Below are 21287 nucleotides of genomic sequence, written 5' to 3' on the forward strand. Positions count from 1 at the left end.
AATGGCTTGTGTTCTCAATCAGTCAATCCATGAACATTAACAGGCATGATGCTAAATGCTGGGGCTACAAAAAAAAATGGCAAAAGACAGCTCCTGCCTTCCCAGAGCTTACAAACTAACGAGAGAGACAATAACTAAACAATTAAATACAAATAACCTGCATACAGATGTTGACAGGGGCCTTAGTGAGCCAGTCTCTAACCCAAGAATGATGAAACAGCAGGCCAGAGACAGTGCCAGCAGTCCGGTAGATGCTTAATTAATTAATTTCATTATGAGGAGCAGATTTGCAAATCAGGAATTTTCCTGATCAGAATTGCATTTCGCTGAGGTGAAGACAGAGATTATATACATTAATCACAAGTGGGAAGGGAGGGGGGAAGGTAGATTACAAACAGCCATTCCCATGGTTTTTCATGGCAAACCCACAAATGAAAGCCAGTACAACAATGTTGGAGTCCTGTGGGAGGAATATTGCTCAAATCCTTGAGGGCCATTTCTTGGTAGGTCATAGGAACAAAGTTCTGTGACTGGAACAGGTTCTACAATGTTTGATTCATTTCACTTCAGGCATACAGGCAGCGATTGTGAGACTTGCCAAAGTCTGATTGAGCATTTTAAGCTGTATTGTAAGTTTGACTCACAAGAGAGGCAATTCTGAAAAATCTAATCAATGAGTATATTCATTACACATGTCATATCGATTATTATAAAAATCATAATTCCCTTCACATAGAATAAATAGGAAATAATTAGGAGAGAGAATGCAAGAGAGTTAAGAGGGGTTGGGAAACACTTTCTGTAAAAGATGAGATTTTAATTGGGACTTAAAGGGGTGTATGGGGTATTTAAGGAAGACTAGTACTTTTGGTGTGAGGGCTTGCTGATGCTCATCCATCTTTGGTGTCTACCCAGCACTCACCTGTGGCTCCAAGAAGATGTAGCATGTGTAGCAGCATGCTAAAATCTTCTCAGCAGACAGGCTAAACTAGATTGAGCGTAACCAACAGGCCTCAGCTTGGTCAGACACCAAGGTCATCCTCTGCAGTCTGGGCCTTCACCACTGGACTTCAATGACCCTGGAAGAGAGAGCGAGGCTGATGATTTTGTGCACCTCTGCCTCACTTAAATCCAATTCACTCATAAGTCTAGATATTGCCCAAGGATGTCATTAGTCTTCTTCCAAAACAAAGGGCTAATAGCAAAGGAAGCCAGGAAAGGGAGAAGAGGAGGGAACAGAGGGAACAGCCAGAGAAAATGCCTACAACTAAGAGAATCTTGTTCCTGGAAGAAGGAGGCCAGTGTCACTGGATCAAAATGTATGTGTAAAAAGGCTGAAAAGGGAGGAGGGGGTTATGTTATGGAGGGTTTTGAATGCCGAAGAGAGGATTTTGAATTTGGTCCTGCAGACCTTAGGGAGCCAATGGAGCTTATTGTGTAAGGCGGAGGGATGACATGATTGAATCTGTGCTTTAGGAAAATCACTTTAGTAGTGAATGGAGGATGGATTGGAGGGGAGAGATTTGTGGCTGTCAGACCCATAATTTGGCTATTGCAGAAATCAAGGTGTGAGATGATGAAGACCTGCATTAAAATAGTGGTAATGTCAGAGGACAAAAAGAGGCATGTCAGAGAGATGTTGCAAAGGTAAAGGTTGACAACAGATTGGATGAGAGGGTTGATACTGAGGAGTCCAGGATGGCTCTTTGCTTGTGAGTCTAAAGGTGTGGGAGAATGATGCCTGTTGAGATAAGATGTCTACTGGACATCCAGCTCAAGATGTCTAAAAGACAGCTGAACATGTATGATTGGAGGTCAGCAAAGGGGATGGGATGGTATAGATAGATTTGGGCACTGTGAGCACAGAAATGCTAATTAAATCTATAGGAGCTGATGAGATCACCAAATGAAGTAGTATAGAGGAAAAAGAGAAGAAGATCCACAGCAGAACTCTGAGGGATATTTCCATTAAAGCATGTGATCTGGATGAAGATCTAGCAAAGGAGACTGACAGGCAATGATCTTAGAGGTAGGACAAGAACCAGACAAGGCTTGTGTCCCCAAAACCTAGAGATAAGAGAATATCAAGGAGAGAGTGATCAACAGTGTCAAAGGCTGCAGAGAGATTGAAGTCAATGAGGATTAAGAAAAAGTCATTGAATTTGGCAACTATGATCATTAATAACTTTGGAGAGAGTCATTTTGGTGGAATGATAATGTTGGAAATCATATTGTAAGAGCTTAAGAAGAAAGGGAGACAGAAAACGGAGACATCACTATAAATGGCCTCTTTGGGGAGTTTAGACAGAAAGGGCAAGAAGACATATAGGACAATAGTGAGGATGAAAGAAAAAAGTGAAGGTTTTTTTCCCAGAATCAGGGAGACATAGACATGTTTTTAAACGGTAGGGAATGAGCCAGAAGGGAAATATTGAAAATATGTAATAGAGTGAGTGTGAAAGAGGGAGCTATCTGTTAGGGGAGTTAGTAAGGCATGGTATCTCTTGAGCAGGAAGAGACACATAAGAGTACCCTCCATCATGTGAGATAGGGGTAAAGGAAGAAATAGTGGCAGGAGGCTTATGAGTGAAATGAAATGAGAAAGAGAGGAGAAGGAGAAGTTCACAGTAAAGGGCCTCAACATTATTCTGTAAAATATAGGGTAAGGTTCTCAATTGAGGGGAGTGGGGGATGGAGACTTCTGGGAGATTTGAGGAGCGATGAAAAGGTCTGGAAGAAATATAGTGGAAAAAAGGATAGCGAGTTGATAAGAAAGGTATAGTACTTGCCTAGCAGCAATGAGGTTGTGTAGCATAAATTTGTAGTGGATTCAGTCAGAACAATTGTGTAATTTTCACTATCTTTGTTCAACAGCACACGTGTTCAACAGTGTCCTTCCACATGAGGGAAGGTACGCATGAAGGAGAAAAGGGTGGAAGTGATTCAAGACCCTTGACAAGGCCTAATTGTCAGAATTATAAGGGGAGGGTTAGAGATTCAGGAGAGGAGGACATTGTAGAGTTGAATTGGTTCAACAAGGGGTCAAGATGGAGGAAAAAAAAGAAAATAACTGATGTAGGGGAGATGGCTTGGGAGAGAATTGAGGGGTCAAAGGACTGGAGGTCATGGTAAGGATTAAGAGCAAGGTTTTTGATTTGACCTGTTAGATAGAATACTGCTATCAGTGAGATCACAAATCCACAAAGTGTTCAAATATCTAAACCAATGAATGAGTGGCATTCAGTACCAGTGCTAAAGGTCTTCTTTAAAAAAATTATTTGTTAGATTGGCATGTTTGATTTGAGTTAAAATTTCCCCACAACAATCAATGAATCTTTCAGTTCATGTGTTTAAGTATTAGTCATTCTATGGTCTTCAACTTTATGGAATCCTTAGAGGAATTCATCCTATAGGAATTCACCTTAGTCCTTGACTCATCCTCTGACTTTACTTCAGTTGAAGTTAGAATAAACTGGTTCATCCTGGAGGGAATGAGAGAGGCTTATTTTCCCTTTTGCTCACTTTCCCTCTCATGGTTTACCTCATCTGTACTGTGGCTCTCCAGCCGTCCAGTCTTAGGTATCGCCTTTTACAAAAAAGAAGAAACACTACTTGTCCTACCAAATAGAGCAGAGATTCCCAAATCATAATACCTAGCCTTTAAATTGTGTTTTACATTTTATAAAAACCATACAATAGCTTATGACATAGCAACATTAAATATGATTATTCCAGAAATAAAACTGTTGTGTTCATCCTTCATTTTTGAAGAGGACCATGACATCAGAGAAATGATGACACGACTTGCACTTGATTTTGTTTTGAGTGAGGGAGGGCTGTGCAAGGTCACCAGCCTCATATTCTCCTCCTGAACTATCTAGATTCAGTGACCAGATATTCATCAGGATGACTGGAGATGGCCCAGGATGAAATGGGAGACCTTGGCCTTTTAGGCTAAGGCCTTTTCAGGTGCTCACTTAAAGCGAGGTAATGTCCATTCAGTGAATAGGCATCTTTAAAAAGTAGTCAGGGGGATGGCCCCTTTAACAGAAAAGAAAAAGATAAATGGGTGAATCATGCTGGGAGGGTCAGGAGCTTCAGCATTGTTGTTTGGAAAATAGACTGTTACTATTGACATTCACTCTAAGCCAGGAGGGTCCAAAAATAGCCATGGAGTAGAGGTTGGGCAGAGACCCTTCATTGTTCGGTCCATGGACTTTCAGAGTGTACAAGATTTAAGATTTTAGGGGAGACATGAAAGAAAGAAAGAAGAAAAGGAAGCAAGGAAGGAAGAAAAAAAGAAAGAAAAAAGGAAGGAAGGAAGGAAAGGAAAGGACAAGATATGAAAGAAAAGGAAAGGAATCTAGCCAATATACCTGAAGCCAACTGGGCAGCTTCTGGTCATCAAAATTTACCCTCTTTTGGAGTGGAGAAGGAAAGGGAGAAGGCCAGGTTAACAGAGAGGATGAGCTGAGTTTCCCTGCTAGCTGGGTCCCCATTTAGGCAGCTCAGTCTACTCACAGGTTGTGTTCACCCTTCGCCTTCAAGGAGGACCATGACATGAGAGAAATGATGACATGACTTGCACTTGACTTTGTTTTGAGTGAGGGAGGGCTGCTCAGGTCACCAACCTCACTCTCTCCTTCTGAGCCATCTGGATCCAGTAGATATTCATCAGAATGATTGGGGATGGCCCAGGATGCACTGGGAGGCCTTGGCCTCTTAGGTTAAGGCCTTTTCAGATACTCACTTAAAGTGAAATAATGCCCACTCAGTGAACACTCCTTAAAAAATAGTTCAGGGGTTGGCTCCTTTAATAGAAAAGAAAAACACAAATAGATAAATCATGCTGGGAGGGGTAGGAGTCTTAGGGTTGTTGTTTGGAAGAGAAACTGTTACTATTGACATTCACTCTAAGCCAGGAGGGTCCAAAAACAGCCATGAAGTGGAGGTTGGGCAGGGACCCTTCATTGTTCAGTCCGTAGGCTTTCAGAGTGCATAGGGTCTAAGGTTTTAGGAGAGACAAGAAAGAAAGAGAGAAAGAAAGAAAGGAAAGAAGGAAGGAAAGAAAGAAAGAAAAAGAAGGAAGAAAAGAAAAGAAAGGAAAGGATAGGACAGGGCAGCAGAAATAAAGAAACTAAGACTCAAGGAGGTTCTGTGGTTTTTCAGGATGGTCCAACTAGTAAGCAGCAGAGCCAAAATGTGAGTGTAGAGTTTCCACCTCTGGGACCAGTTCTCTTCCCACTGCCTCACTCTGCTTCTCCTGTCTTGAGTATCCCATAAAAAATGGTTCCACTCACTGAGAGATGTGTATAACTAAGGGTCATTGACCAGTAGTGTCATTGGGACAGTCTTCCTAAAACATTGATACACTTTACAGATAAATATATAGCAGGGAATATGAAGGAGGTTAATATGAAAAGTTAAGAGTTCTGAACTAAATTAGAATAGGTTCTTAGGCAAAGAATTATATTTCTTATATTCATAGTGGCTAGAGCACCCAACCAGAAAATGATGGGATGGAATACACAAATGGTTGGTAACCTTTGGTGCATGTACCACGGACTCAATTGTCAGTCTGGTAAAGGATATATTTTTTAAAAATGAATAAACAAAATACTTAGGATTACAAAGGTAACCAATTATACTGAAATATGCTTATCAACATGTTTTAAAGTGGAGTTCACCGAGCCTAGGTGGTTCCTGTATGTAGTTTGTAAGGTTCCTTGCCTTTCTAATCCTATGATTCTATGCTTTCCTATCTAAAGCACTAAGTCCTGTCTATGAGCTCTAGTCTAAACCAAGGGTCACTCTTTCATTAACACTTTCAATTTCCACATATATATGGTCTACTGAAGTTGCCAGATGGATATGACTAGTCTTTCACAGTCACTTCTAGTTATTTTGCATTTTCTCTTGGTCTCCCAGTGATAGAATAATGAGGAAGATAGAGTGCCAAATAATTTGATAAAAACTACTGAATGAATTGTATTCTGTAATGCCACAGGTTGTCTCTTACTGGCATCTGTGATACCTTTCTTTTTTCCACTCAGCAAGCCCGTGACTTGGATGTTTCTTTTCAAAAATTTTTATCTAATTATTAATATCTTTTAGTTTTACATCACATTTATTTCTCCCTTCTACCCATTGAGTCATTGCTAGTAACATTTTTGAATAAGTATTTCACTACATTGATTTTATCTAGAGAAACATGCAACATTGCAAATTTTACAAAAATTGCAGTCTCCCACCTGTCCAATGAAGGGAGAGTGCTGCATTTTCCAAAATTTGTTTGGGGCCAAGTTTGTCATCATAATTATGCAGTATTCAGTTTCATTTTTGTTATTTTTTTTTGCATTTCCAATCTTGAATATTATTTTCCTGCTTCTGCTTATTTCACCTTTTATCAGTTCATATACCCTCTGATGCTTCTCTGAAATTTTCAAATTTGTTGTTTCTTAAAGTACAATAATATTCCATTACTGCTTTCATGCACCATATTTTGTTTAGCTATCCCCCAATTGGTGAGACTCCCTATAGGTTTCAAGATGCCACTACCAAACATGGGATTTTCCAAAATATAGCTCAGCCTGCAAGAGAAGACACAGATCCTTTCCTCTCTCCCTGCTCCTCAAAAACAGGACACCAGTCTCCTTCAAAGGTTAAAAAGGGATTAATATCACAAGACACAGAGAAACACACATACAGATAAAGAAAGTAGAAGTGGAATGGATCAAAGGGTATGCAGAGGGTATAGTGATGTTAGGGGTTTATTTCCAAAGGGAACAATTAACAGCTCTGATGACAGGGTCTGTTTTTCCAGGCATATTATTTTCCCCCTTATCTTTACCAATCTAATGAGTGTAAGGTAGAACCTCAGAGTTTTAAATTGGAATGTCTTATATTATTGATGATTAAGAGCCATTTTTCATGTGGTTTCTGGTAGCTTTTCTTTCTTCTTTTCAGAATTACATTTTCACTTCCTTTGACTCTTTATCAATTGGGAAATGGCTCTTCATCTTATATATAAATATATGCATATATATTTCAGTGTCTAATATCTTGGCTATCTAAGAAATTTTCTGAAAATTTTTTTTTACTTAACTGTTTCCCTTCTCATTCTAACTTGAACTGATACAGCTTATGCAAGAACTTTTCCATTTTATGTAATAAATAGCTATTTTACCTTCTCTGATAACCTCTATGTTATGATTTATCAAAACTCCTCCTATCTATAGTTTTAAAAAGTTTTTCTTTCCTTTCTGTCTAATCTGTTCATGATATGATATTTGGTATCTAGGTCACATATCTACTTGACTCTTATTTTTGTGTGAAGTGTAAGATGTTGGTCTAACACCAATAGTGTACTTTGCTCCTTGGCCTTTCCGTTACTTAAAATGTCTTTCTGGAGTTCAGTCTACTATATAAAATATTTTATATAACTTGATAAAGTAATAACAAAATTCATTTGGGAAAAGAAAATAAGTGGAATATCAATGAAAAGAAGTAGGGATGGGGGGGCAATAGTACTTATGCATCTCCAGTTATATTATAAACAGCAGTCATTTAAACCATCTGGTATTGATTAAAGAATATAGAGATAGATCAATGGAATAAACTAGATAAGGGAGAATTAGAAATAATGGGACTCAGTTACCCAGTATTTGATAAAATTGAAAACTTAAAACCTGCTATTTGATAAAAACTGCTAGGAAAACTGGAAATTGGGCTGGCAGAAATTAGGTTTAGATCAATACCTTACACCACATTCCACAATACATTCTAAATGGCTATACAACTTTAATATTAAAGATTATATTATTAAAAATTAGAAAAGATACAAATTATTTACCTCTCAAGGTTATGGATAAGGAGATGATTTCTTAATCAAGCAAGGGATAGAGGCAATTAGAAAAGATAAAAGGATTTTGAAGTTATTACATTGTTTTCATACATTCACATATTGAATCAGACATTTCCCTAAAGTTCACATACCTCCTGCACTTAATTTAATACCTCTCCTCTTTCAAAGATATGTTTCTATGAGATGTCCTACACTCTATAGAAGTGGAGTATTTGAAATGCTCTCTCCATTTGTTACATGCTCAAATTTCTGCCAGTTGCTGTCTGAGAAAATAATTCCTTCCCGAAATTCGTAACACTGTATGCTATGAGTTTTTAGGCTTTTGAGAAAATAATTCCATCAGAAGAATTCCAAGTTTCCTTAGATTCCAACTTTTCTTTAGATTATCCCAATCATGTAAAAAACCTGATTTCAGAAAGCAAGTCCCAGCTATTTAAAGAACTGAGATAATTTGGCATTTTGGTGGGTATTTGGACTTTGATATTCCAATACCAATGTTGGTGAGGTCTTCTAACCCACTTCTAATACTGTATATGCCAGATCATACTTGTTCTTTCAAGAGCAGCTGGTTCCTAAGCAAGGTCTGAATGTGCCTTGGCAGTCCTCTGCACATGTGACCACATGAAAGATCAGTTGTATTTTAAAGAGGGGCATTTAAGGGGGAAGGCAGGAAGTAGGTAGATGCTTATCTACCTATACATGATTTTTGAAGAAAAGAATAGAAGCTACTAGAGTGACAAAGGATATATCTTGGTCTTTACTTAATACAACATAGCCTTTCCAATGATTTAGCCGTAAGCCAGGTGGCATAGTGACCACTTACACCTCTCACCTGGGGGTATGAATGCCTATGCACTCTCTGGGTTGGATTGTTGTCTCCAAACTACCCTATTTGCTGATTAGCTGCATGTCTAGATTCCTAGAAAGACTGCCACAGTGAGGTTCCCTCAGTCCTTATACTTACACAACATTTTATTTTTTTATTCCAAAGTGTTCCAATGCTATCTAAAAGCTTTCCTAAAAGTGTGTTTCCATATGTGTATGTATACACACACACATACACACATACTATAAACAATTTTCATTAAAGTTACTTTTCTATTCTTTTTTTTGGAATCAAAATGATCGTGTTCATCTATAACAGTTGCAATATCTTACATATTTTACTAATTTAATTGATACTTTTCCTTTACAGAAAAAAAACATTTCATGCTCTTTTAAGTACTAAATCTCTCTATAGGAAAGGGGTCTTCAAGGGACACCTAATTCAGCAGATATGTGCCTGGGAAAAAAAGATAGGCAGCCCTGCAAAATTAATCACATTCAACATTTTCAGAATTCCAACTTTTTAGAAAACATATTTATTTTTAATTCATGGGAGAAAGCAAACATTTCTATAACATAGTACAAATGATTGCACGTGAAACTTCATGTCTACCATGTACAACTTGCCATCCCCTCTAAATATACAACAGTTATCATGTAAATTTCCTTTCTTCTCTTTTCTCTCCCCCATTCCTAAAGATGACTACTATTAAACACAAATAGTGGTATATGTGTGTGAGAATGTATGTGCATATATGTATGCATGTGTGTATGTGTATATATGTGCATGTACACACATATATACACATACACACTCCAATATGCATATATATATAAAATTGTTCTAGACATACTTCTATTTATCAGTTCTTTCTCTAAATGCAGATGGTATCTTTCTTCATGTCTTTTATTTTTAATTTGTATATTTATAATAGCCAAAATGACTAGTCATTCACACGTGAAAGAGATCCCAGGAGGAAAACTTTCAAGAATGTCATAACCAAGTTTCAAAGCTCTGAGGTTCAGGAAAAAATATTGCAAGCAACAACAAAATAATTTAAATACTGTAGAAATACAGACAGGAGTTCACAAGACCTAGAAGCTTCTACTTTAAAAGACCATATGTCTTGGAATATTATGTTTCAATGAGCAGAAGAGCTGGATCTGCATCCAGAATGCCAACCTTTAAATTTGGTAGATGATGCTATAGTCTTTAGCAACTTTCCTTTAAAAGAATGTTTTTAATGTGCTTTTTCTCCTCCTATCCCTATCATATCCCTACTCTCAAGTCCCCAGTATAAAACTTTCCATTGTATCAAATACATCAGCTCTTTGGCCATGTCTGAGAAGGAGAGATAGGGAAGTGTGCTTCTTCATAAAACCTCTGAAGTCACATCTGGTCACTAAATCAATCAGTTCTGATCTCTTCCTTTTCAAGAATATATCACAGGAAAAAGAAATATTAAAAAAAGATCTCAGTACTTTATCCTAAGTTCTAAGGTTGGTTTCCTGGATATAAATAGCCTCCTCCTCTTCCAGCATCACTATACCTTTGAAATAGGACAGCTAGGTGGTACAGTGGATAGAGCACCAGTGCAGGAGTCAGGAGGACCTGAGTTCAAATCTCACCTCAGACACCTGACACTCACTAGCTGTGTGACCTTGGGCAAGTCACTTAACCCCAATTGCCTCATCCTGGGTCATATCTAGTCATTCTGATGAATATCTGGTCACTGGTTTCAGATGGCTGTGGAGGAGAAGTGAGGTTGGTGACCTGCACAGCTCTCCTTCACTCAAAACAAAGTCAAGAGCAAGTCATGTCATTATTTGTCTGATGACATGGTCTTCTTTGACAACAAAGGTTGAACACACACATGCACACACCTTTGAAATATCTCTCACTGAAACACACTAACACTGTTCTTCTGAATCCTTTCAACTTTGCTAGAGAGTTCAGAATGTTTTAAATTGAATAATTCAAGTAAAAACTCAGTTTCTTTTCCTTCCAAAATCTCCAGGACTGTCAAGTATCTAGGTTCCAAAATATTGTCCTTAAAGCCTGGGTGGGGTGGAGCGGGAGCTAGATGTTGGAGAGAAATAGAGACAGAGATAGGCAGATACAGACCCTAAGAGACAGAGAGAGAAATTCTATAAAATCTTGCAATATAGTACAACAGTGACCATTCCTTCTGGGGCTGGACTCCTTCCAGTGGCACACATACTTGACCTTTTTCATCAGGTACCTTAATAAAAAATCTTACACAACCAGAGGTTTCCCCATCCCTATACTGTGAGGTAAAGGGAAGGAATGATAATTATAATTATAGCTAACATGAACATAACACTATGTAAGTGTACCAAACACTGTGCTAAACACTTTACGAACATTATTATTTTAAATTATTACTTAATATGGTCTTCACAATAACCCTGGGAGGTAAATGCTATTATTATTCCCATTTTACAGATGAGGAAATTGAGGCAAACAGGTTAAATGATTTGCCTCGGGTCCCATAGCTCATAAGTGTCTGAGGTCTGCTTTGAACTCAGGTTTTCCTGATTCCAGGGCCAGGTCTCTGTTCACCATGCCACATAGCTGTCCCTGAGAAACCGAGACAAAGACCATGAGTCTCCTAGTGAGCAGGCAGGGTTACCCATTCAGAAGACTTAATGGCAGAGATAGCTTCTACTATTACTGTTTTCTTCCTCTCTCTGGATTGTGTGCTTTGGGGCTCTGACAATCCTCACTGGACTTCCCATGGAAATGGGGGTAGAAGGAATGTAATGGCAAGTAAAATAGGATATTTTGCTGTTTTTATTTTAGTATAATCAAGAAGTAGATTGCTTGCATCTGAATATGACTAAGAAGGATCATTCCCACCCATTGTGGAGCCTAAGAATATTTGTAAGATCAAGCCTTTTGTTAATGAGGCACTGGTTCACAAGGGATTTGATGCCCTCTGACTCTAAAAAGCATATAAAAAAATTTGAAGTCGGGGGAAGGCGAGTGTTTATTTTTGGGCTTAGTGACTGAAAGTTTTGTTTTTTTTTTTGGCTAGATGAAGACTCTGGGAAGTTGCTTTAAAGAGCCCTCAGCTTCGAAAACCCGGATGTCAGTGCTTCCCTCTCTGGTAATTATGGCCAGATATTGGGGTCCAAGTGTCTGTTGAATTCCCGCAGAGGAAGCCATGTCTGTTAACCTTTAATTTCTCTGTATTTTCTTTGAAGTTCAGGGTGTTGACTCCTCTGAACTAGGTGAATGATATATGTACTTGGTTAAAGGAATGAAACATGTGCTTGGTTGAAAAGATTGTTAATCCCTTGAAAGTTGTCTTTCCTTTTATAAATACATTTTTACGAGCCTGTGATAGCAGGTCCCCTTGTGTATATTGGGGTGCTTCCTGATACAAGGTGGAATTAGTTCTTCCTGTTACCAACCCCTGAAGCAGTGATGGAACAATAAGCTCATATACTGAAGCTCGAAGCCTTGGCTATCTCTTCTGCTTTGCATTTCTTTCCCTGAGTATAGGTGATCAGGTGTTGCAGTATTGGCAGTTACTTCATGGACTGGAGAGACTTGGAGTCATCAAGAGGTGGGAGTGACTGGCATCTCCCCCAGGCTACTTCAGTGTTTCTTGGAGGAGGCATTGCTAACTGCCAAGAACTTAGGTCCCAGTTTGTCAGAAGATCTGAACCTTGTGAGGGTGACTTAGTGAGTCTTTTGTGGTTTCTGCAATCCTTTTGTGTCCTATGTCCAAATCTGCTTTATTCATTGTATAGCTTTCTAGACCTCACCCTCCTAATCCCTTTTAGGATGGCTCTAAATATGAACTGTTCAAATGTTTAATCAAATTTGTGTCTTTATGACTCCATTTGGGATGTTCTTGGCAAAGATACTGGAGTGGTTTGCTATTTCTTTCTCTAGCTCATTTTACAGATGAGGAAACTGAAGCAAATAGGTTTAAGTGACTTGCTCAGGGTCACACCGTTAGTAAGTATCTGAGGCTGAATTTGAACTCAGGAAAATGAATCTTCCTGACTTCAGGTCTGGTCCTTTATTTTACTATGCCATCAATCTGTGCCTATACTTAGTTTTAAATTATTTTCTCTGGAACCCTTTGATGCAAGCTTAAAGAGTCAGAGAGAATAGCAAAAGCTTGGCTCCTCTCCACCCCCTAGGATTAAACCTACTCTGCACGAGTCTAGAGCCGAGGCTCCTTAGTAGAAAAGAGTTTTCTACTCCTTTGGCCCATTGGGTGTTGTTACATTGGGAAATAACAATGAGCTTAGAGTTAGAAAATCTAGGATGGAGTCTCAAATCCAACACTTAGGACACCTGGGGCAAGTCACTTTACCTCTGTGGGACTCATTTCTCTTATTTGTAAAAACGAGGAAGTTGGACAAGGTATCTTGTAAATGTTTTTAGAAAGGGTGGGATGCATTAGATGAAATGCTGGATTCAGGAAGACCTGACTTTGAATTCTTCTGGAGAAACTTATTAGCTGTGTGACCTTAGAGAAGTCACTTAACCTCTGTGACCCTCAGTTTCCTCATCTGTAAAAAAATAGGGGAGGGGAGGTTTGGATTTGATGACTTCTATGATTTCTTCCAGCCCTAAATCTATGATCCTAGAATCTTTTCTGTTCCATGATTCTATGGTTCTAGTTTAAGCTCCATCATTACTATCTTTCCCCTATTAACTATCTCAATTATTGTTTTCTATATGGAGAGGGTATGGATAACCCATCAGTCAGGTATCATAGCCTAGAATTAGCTGAATGTGCAGTTTTTAAATGGAAGTACTGCCTTGGACTTCCAGGTGGCAAAGGACAACGTTGAAAAAGTTTCATAATTTCCAGAGTCAGTTTGCTTACTTTCCAGAGTTCCTCTTGATTAAGGATTCTTAACTTTTTGCATCATAGACAAAAGGTCAGCCCTTCCTTCATTTTCCATCCAACTGCACTCCTGGACTTCTCTATCACACCCCAATAATCTCTTCATCTTGCAAGATCATTTCATCCCTGGAATTCACCCCTCATCAATATCCTCTGCTTCTTTAGCCTCTCTGATTGGAGAATTGAGTGAAATGCTCCTCCCAGAACCACTTTTAAGGAGGGCATGTTAAGTCCAAAAATTGATCAACATTTGTTAATTGCCTACTATGTGCCAGGTACTCTGGTAAGCACTGGGGATACAAAGAGTTAACTGTTCCTGACCTCAGGAAGCTTACTTAGCACAATATCTGGCATATAGTAGGCACTTCATAAATGTTGACTGACTGATTCACAAAGGAACCATATGAACACAATTACATAATACTCTTTACATAAATGAGGAAAGATTAAAGTTATCGGAGAAATATTAATTGCTCACGGGTAGGTCAAGTCAACATAATAAAAATGACAGTACTATCTAAATTAATTTGTTTATTCAAACCATAGTAATCAAACAACCAAAGGATTACTTTAGGGGTTTAAAATGGTAATAAAATTCATCTAGATGAACAAAGGTCAAGAAGTTTGAATGAGTTAATAAAAAAAAAAACAATGGAAAGGCAAGGGACCTAACGGGGATATATATCAACTATACAACAAAGCAATACTCATGAATACAATTAATTTAGCACTAGTTAAGAAATAAAGAGACTGATCTGTGAAAGAGTTTAGATGCATAACATGCAGCAAAGAAATATAATAGCTTAGTATTTGATACATCCAAAGATCTCAGTTATTGGAGCAAGAACTCACTACTCAACAAAAGCTGTTGGTTAAACTAGAAAACAATCTGGTAGAAACTAGACTTAGGCCAAAATCTCACATTGTATACCATGAGAAGTTCCAAATGGGTTCATGATTTAGACATAAAAGGTGACATCATAAGCAAATTAGAGAAGTATGGCAGACATTACCTGTGAGATCTGTAGATGGGGAAGAGATCATGACTGAAAAAGAGACAGAAAGTGTCACAAAAGGTAAATTTGGTTACATAAAACTAAAAAAAAAATTACAAAATAAAAAATTATCAGGTAAAACCAATTCAGCTAAAATTGGAAGAGAAACAGATATATTGAAAAAATATTTGCAGTACAGTTGTCTGATAAAGGTCTCATATATAAGATTCTAGTTTTAAGGGAATTTATTCAAATTTATAAGAATGCAAGCTATTCACCAATAGATGAACGGTAAAAGTATATGAACAGGCAGTTTTCAGAGGAAGAAATCCAAGCTATCAATATCATATTTTTAAAAAGGCTCTAAGAATTAGAGAAATGTAAATGAACACAACCCTGGGTTTCTACCTAACTCTCATCAGATTGACAAAGTTGATAATAAAGGAAAATGACAAATGCTTGTGGGGCTGTGGGAAAACAGCTGCATTAATGGACTTTGGTGGAATTGATCTGACCATTCTGGAAAACAATTTAGAACTATATCCAAAAAGCTATCAAACTGTTCATACTCTTTGACCAAATCATAACACTAGATCTTTACCTCTAAAGAAATAAAAGATAGAGGAAAAGGACCATATCACAACAATTTATAGCAGTTCTTTTCATGGGGGTAAAGAATTGGAAACTTAGGGGCAAAATGCCCATAAATTGGGGAATAAATAAAGAAGTTATTGTGACGTGAAGAAGAATGTGATGAAACACTGTTGTGCCATAAGAAATGAAGAAGCATTATTCAATTTGCTCCTAAAAACATTAACTTTTGCAATAAGAGAAGAAATTGAAAGAATCAAAATAGGCAAAGCAGAAACAAAGTTATCAGTCTTAGCAGATGATATGATGATATACCTCAAGAATCCTAGAGAATCAAGGAAAAATCTGTTGAAATAATAAACAACTTTAGCAAAGTTGCAGGATACAAAATAAGCTGACATAAATAATTAGGATTTTATACATATATATTACTAATAAAGTCCAACAACAAGAGATAGAAAGAGAAATTCCATTTAAAGTTATTGTAGACACTATAAAACATTTGTGAGTCTACCTGCCAGAACAAACACAAGAACTATATGAATAAAATTATAAATGATTTTACACAAATAAGGTCCAATTTAAATAAATGGAAAAATATAATTTGCTCATGGGTAGTAGGCCAAGCTAATAAAATAAAAATGACAATTCTAGCTAAATTAATTTACTTATTCAGTGCCATACCAAACTACCAAAAAATTATTTTTTAGAGTTAGAAAAAAAGCAAAAGTCATCTGAAAGAACAAAAGGTTCAGAATATCAATGGAATTAATGAAAAGAAATACAAGGGAAGGTGACCTGGCCATACCAGATCTTAAATTGTATTACAAAGCAGTAATCATCAAAACCACTTGGTACTGCCTAAGAAACAGAGTAGTGAATCAGTGGAATAGGTTAGATACATAAGACACAATAGTCAATGACTATAGTAACCTACTGTTCTATAAAGTCAAAGACCCCATTTTCTGGAATAAGAACTCACTATTTGACAAAAACTGCTGGGAAAACTGGAAAACAGCATGACAGAAACTAGACATAGACCAACATCTTACACCATATATCAAAATAAAGTCAAAATGGGTCATTGATTTAGATATAATGACTGATATTATGAGCAAACTGGGAGAGCAAGGAATTATTTACCTGTCATATTTACAGAGAATGGAAGAATTTATGACCAAATAAGAGATAGAGAACATTATGAAATGCAAAATGTATAATTTTGGTTACATTAAAATGAAAAGTTTTTGCATAAAACAAAGCCAATGCAACCAAGACCAGGAGGGAAGCAGAAAACTGGGAAAGAATTTTTACAACCTGCATCTCTGATAAAGGTCTCATTTCTGAAATATATAAAGAATTGAGTTGAATTTATAAGACTACAAGTCATTCTCCAAGTGATAAATGGTCAAATGATGTAAACAGGCAGTTTTCAGGGGAAGAAATTAAAGCTATCTGTAGTCATAAGAAAAAATGCTGTAAATCACTATTGATGAGAGAAATGCAAATCAAAACAACTCTGAGGTACCACATCACACCTATCAGATTGGCTAACATGGCAAAACAGGAAAATGATAAATGCTGGCAAAGATGTGGGAAAACTGGAACATTAATGCACTGATCCAACCATTCTGGAGAGCAATTTGGAACTATGCACAAAGGTCTATAAAACTGTGCATACCCTTTTAACCGACAATATCACTGTTAGTTCCATATCCCAGAGAGGTCATACAAATGAGAAAAGGATCCACACATATACAAAAATATTTATAGCAACTCTTTTTGTAGTGGCAAAGAATTGGAAATTAATGAGATGCCCACCAGTTGGGGAATGGCTGAACAAACTGTGGTATATGAATATAATGGAACCCTACTGTGCTATAAGAAATGATGAGCAGGTAGACTTCAGAAAAACCTGGAAAGACTTATATGTACTGATGCTGAATGAAGTGAGCAAAACCAGGAGAACATTGTACACAGTAACAGCCACATTGTGTGATGACTAACTTTGATAGACATTTCTTTTTAGCAATGCGAGCAACTAAGACAACTCCAAAAGGCACATAATAGAAAATGCTATCCACATCCAGGAAAAGATCTATGGAGTCTGAATGTAGATCAAAGCATATTATTTACTCTCTCTCTCTTTTTCTTTCCTGTGGTTTCTCCCATTGGCTCTAATTTTTCTTTACAACATGATTAATGTGAATATAGGTTTAATATGAATGTATATGTTGAGCCTATATCAATTTGCATGTTGTCTTGGGATGGGGGAGGGGACAGATGGGGAGGAAAATTGGAACTCAAATTATTATGGAAGTGAATGTTGAAAACTGTAAATAGATCTTTAAAAATAGCAAAAAAAATTATGAAGAACATGGTTTCAGAGAAACCTGAGAAGACTTGAATGAACTGATAGAAATTGAAGTGAACAGAATCAGAAGAACAATTTACATAATAACAGAGATATTGTAAAGGAAATCAATTTTGAAAGTCTTAAGAATTCTGACCCATTCAATAACTAACCATGATTCCATTGGACCATGAGGAAACATGCCATCACCCTCCTGATAAGAAAGGTGATGGACTCAAAGTACAAATTAACACACTTTTTTTGGACTTAGCCAAAGCAGAAATTTATTTTGCTTGACTATACACGTTTTAATTGAATATTTTTCTTTTCTTGCTTTTCTCTAAGTGGGGCAAGGGGGAGAAAGGAAATGAAGGAGAGGGAAAGGGCATGTCTTCATGTGAAAAATTAAGATAAATTTTAATATTTAAAAATACTATAGCTACTGATTCACATCCTTTGACCTAAAGACTTTTGGCACAGCCCCTGGGTACAATTCGTAAAGTCAGTCAGTAAGCTGAAATTATTGTGTAAGAGTTTAAACTTTTAAGGACTGGAAAAAAATTCACTTGTTTTCTGGATCTCAGTCACAGATATTGAAGCTTATGTAAGTGAATAATTTGACAAGATTAACAGAGAACAGGGTAAATTACATGTGTTCTAAATTTGTTTGTGAGATCATTTAATGGAAGTATTCTGTTTAAATCCCTTCTGCTCATTTTTCCAAACTCTAGAGATCTGGAGAATTAGTTCCACCCTACGAAGAACATCATGACCCTACATGTCAGCAGGAAACCTTTTGACACAAGGGCTATGTTTATTTTGGTTTCTTTTTAAATAATAAGAACTAGCATTTATGTAAGGACATTTATGTAAGACATTAAAGTTTTCTAAGCATTTTACAAATAGCATCTCAGGTAGGTGCCATTATTATGAGGAAATAGAGGCACACAGAGTTGAAGTCACTCACACAGGACTGCATAAGGGTCTGAGGTTAGCTGTGAACTCAAGGCTTCTTAATAGCAAGTCTATGTGTTGCAACACCTGGATTACCTTAACTGTTATGTTCAAAAACAAAGGATAGACCTAACTAAATTGGAAGAAAAGAGTTCTTACTGTTCAATGATCGGTTATTTCACTGAAAGAAAAGAATGGATTTATGTACAGAAAGAAAGAAAGGGATGGGGTAGTTTAAATATCATGGGATGGCACACTAGAATTCAAGGGCAAAGAAAATAATAGAGCCTTAGAGTTAATGCCCTCTAAGCTAATTGTTCCATTACAAAGACTGTGATTCCTTCCTCATACGGAGATCTTAATGTAGGAGAAATTATGAGACGTAGGACCAGCCCTAGGAAAAAAAATATATTCAGTAGATTAAATTTGTGTTCATTATCTTCTGTTATAAGCTCTTCATTTCTCTCCATTTTGAGTTTAGTGTTTTCCTGCTTCAATCCCACCAAAAATTGGTGTTTAGGAAAATTTCTGCTAACAGCCACTTATAAAATGCAGTAAATTTAAGACAGCGTGCCATCTCCCCAGGACTATTTGCATTTAAAATGTTAACTCAGCATGGAATAAATCTCTCTCTTGGGTTGAGGCAATATTAAGCAACCACTGAGAAGTCAGGGAAATATTTCAGGGCACTGTTTTGGAGTTGTCCCATTTATCTTGGTTCAGGCTCTTTGTTGCTTAGAGATCGATTCTCTGTCAATACAAACCAGGTTGTTACCCACATGGGATTGAGGGGAAACAGTGAAGACCATTCTCATCTCCCTCCCGACTTTTTCCTTAGAAAACACTTTGTTGGGACTAGTTATAAATTCTGAGATGTGGAATTTTGCATCCTCTGATTTAAGGCTGGGGACAGTGGGGAGATAATATGCTGTCACTGTGGCTGTATACTGGGGGCAGGACCCATGAATGCTAACTCTAGTTGGTAGCAGTAAGGATTGGTTGTTGAAGTGAGTTGGGAATGAAGAAAGAGGATAGATCTCTTTTGCTAACAGATATTGAGTAAAAAACAAACAAGTAATTTGCATGTTCCTTTTCTTTAAGGGTCGCCAGAGGGGTGACACTACCCAAATCCCATCTCAGCCATTCACTAGCCATGCTGGCCCTAGGCAAATAATTGAATCTGTCAGTCTCAGTTTCTTTATCTCTAAAATGGGGGATGGTAACAGTATCTACCTCAGAAAGTTTATCCAAGGATTAAATGAATTAATGTATGGAAAATGCTTTGCAAAACTTAATTTAGTGCTACATAAATGTTCTCAGTCTTGACAGTGTGAAAGTCTCATGAACCTATTAAGGAGTCCTGGAAACAGAGGTGAACTTATGATTTCTCTTTCGTGTTTACCTTTTCATGTGTCTCAAGGTTCTTGTGTTTGAAAGTTAAATTTTCTATTCAGCTCTGGTCTTTTCATAAAGAGTGCTTGAAAATCCTCTATTTCATTGAATGACCATTTTCCCCCCTGAAATATCATATTCAGTTTTGCTGGATGGGTGATTCTTGATTTTAATCCTAGCTCCTTTGACTTCTGGAATATCATATTCTAAGCCTTTCAATCCCTTAATGTAGAAGCTGCTAGGTCTTGTGTTATCCTGATTGTGTTTCCACAATGCTTGAATTGCTTCTGGATGCTTGCAATATTTTCTCCTTGACCTGGAATTTGGCTACAATATTCCTAGGAGTTTTCCTTTGGGGATCTCTTTCAGGAGGCAATGGGTGGATTGTTTCAATATCTTTTTTACCCTCTGGTTCTAGAATATCATGGCAGTTTTCCTAGATAATTTCTTGAAAGATGATGTCTAGGTTCATTTTTAGATCATGGCTTTCAGGTGGTCTAATAATTTTTAAGCCTTCTCTCCTGGATATATTTTCCTGGTCAGTTATTTTTCTAATGAGATATTTCATGTTGTCTGCTATTTTTTCATTCCTTTTTAAAATAATGTCTTGATTTTTCATAAAAGTCACAAGCATCCATCTGCTCCATTCTAATCTTTAAGGAAATATTTTCTTCAGTGAGCTTTTGGACCTCCTTTCCCATCTGACCAATTCTGCTTTTTAAGGCATTCTTCTCCTCATTGGCTTTTTTGGATCTCTTTTGCCATTTGCATTACATTATTTTTTAAGATGCTATTTTTGTCAGCATTTTTTGAGGTCTCTAGAAAGCAGTTGACTCATTTTTCATGATTTTGTTGCATCACTCTCATTTTTCTTCCCAATTTTTGCTCTGTTTCTCTTCCTTGATTTTCAAACTCCTTTACTTCCATGGCCTGAGAACAATTCACATTTTTCTTGGAGGTTTTGGATGGAGGAGCTTTGACTAGGTTGTCTTCTTCTTTTTGTATATTTGGGTCTTCCTTGTCACCAAAGTAAGATTCTATAGCCTGACTCTTTTTCCATTTTTTTGCTCATTTTCCCAGCCATTTACTTGACTTCTGAGCTTTCTATAGAGGTAACTCTCTGCTCCCAGTGGGGGTGAGGGGTGTACTGTCAGTTGCTCAATCCCCCCACATTCTGTGGGCCTAGACCTTCAGAAATAGCTGCTACCTCTGCCTCTGCTGCTGCTGCAGGCCCCTCCATCCCCCTCTGCCACCCTGGGGCTGGGGCCTGACCATCCTTCTTTCTCATACAGGTCCTATAGGTTTTTTGCACAGGCCTTCCAATTTATCCTCAGGTGTTTTGTATTTGTGAAGTCTGGAAACTGCCCCTTGTGCCAGTGATTCAGTCCCCCCAGGGCTGCTCAGGTCAGGTCTGTGCT

General features: G+C 37.5%; 1 long non-coding RNA gene across 2 annotated transcripts in view; it reads left to right on the forward strand.

The window, feature by feature from the left end:
* LOC140513871 (uncharacterized) overlaps positions 1-21287 on the forward strand; it is an 81358-nt gene that overhangs the window by 51777 nt on the left and 8294 nt on the right. Inside the window, exon 4 of one of the 2 annotated variants that reach the window (XR_011970408.1) lies at positions 11749-11820. The exons of the other annotated variant lie outside the window; for it this stretch is intronic. This is a non-coding gene — a long non-coding RNA (uncharacterized lncRNA). The remainder of the gene's footprint in view (positions 1-11748; positions 11821-21287) is intronic. 2 annotated transcript variants of the gene reach the window in all.

This window comes from Notamacropus eugenii, chromosome 7 (assembly GCF_028372415.1).
Source record: "Notamacropus eugenii isolate mMacEug1 chromosome 7, mMacEug1.pri_v2, whole genome shotgun sequence".
NCBI classification, from domain to species: Eukaryota; Metazoa; Chordata; class Mammalia; order Diprotodontia; family Macropodidae; genus Notamacropus; species Notamacropus eugenii.